Here is a 691-nt window from a genome sequence, read left to right as displayed (position 1 = left end):
CTACACACACAAAAAAACTTAAAAAAAAACACAAAAACTTACACAAAAACAAAAAAAACTAACAAAAAAAAACAAAAACAAACAAAAACACAAAATAAAACACAAAAACAAACTAACACACATACACAAACACAAAAACTTACACACATACAAAAACTTACACACACATACAAAAACTTACACACAAACAAAAAAACTATTACACACAAAAAAAGACTTACACACACAAAAAAACTTACACAGACAAACAAAACTTACACACACACACACACACACAAAAAAATACACACACACAAAAAAAAAAACACACAAAAACAAAAAAAAAACCAAAAAATTACACACACACACAAAATCTTACAAACACACAAATTATTACACACAAACAAAAAAAACTTACAATAAAACTAAAAATAAAACACACACAAAAAATAAAACACACACACAGAAACTTACACACACAAAAACTTCCACACACACACAGAAACTTACTGACACACAAAAACTTACACACACACACAGAAACCTACACACACACACAAAAACTTACAGACACACAAAAAATTATATATATATATATATATATATATATATATATATATATATATATATATATATATATATATATATATACACGTATTATTTTCAAGCCACGGTTATTGTGCAAAAAAAAAAAAAAAAAAAAAAATAAAAA

This window comes from Artemia sp. Qi Xiang Cuo, chromosome 15 (genome assembly GCF_049724085.1).
Source record: "Artemia sp. Qi Xiang Cuo chromosome 15, ASM4972408v1, whole genome shotgun sequence".
In the NCBI taxonomy this organism is placed as follows: domain Eukaryota; kingdom Metazoa; phylum Arthropoda; class Branchiopoda; order Anostraca; family Artemiidae; genus Artemia; species Artemia sp. Qi Xiang Cuo.
The sequence above is the reverse complement of the archived record's forward strand: the minus strand, read 5'-3'. Positions refer to the sequence as shown.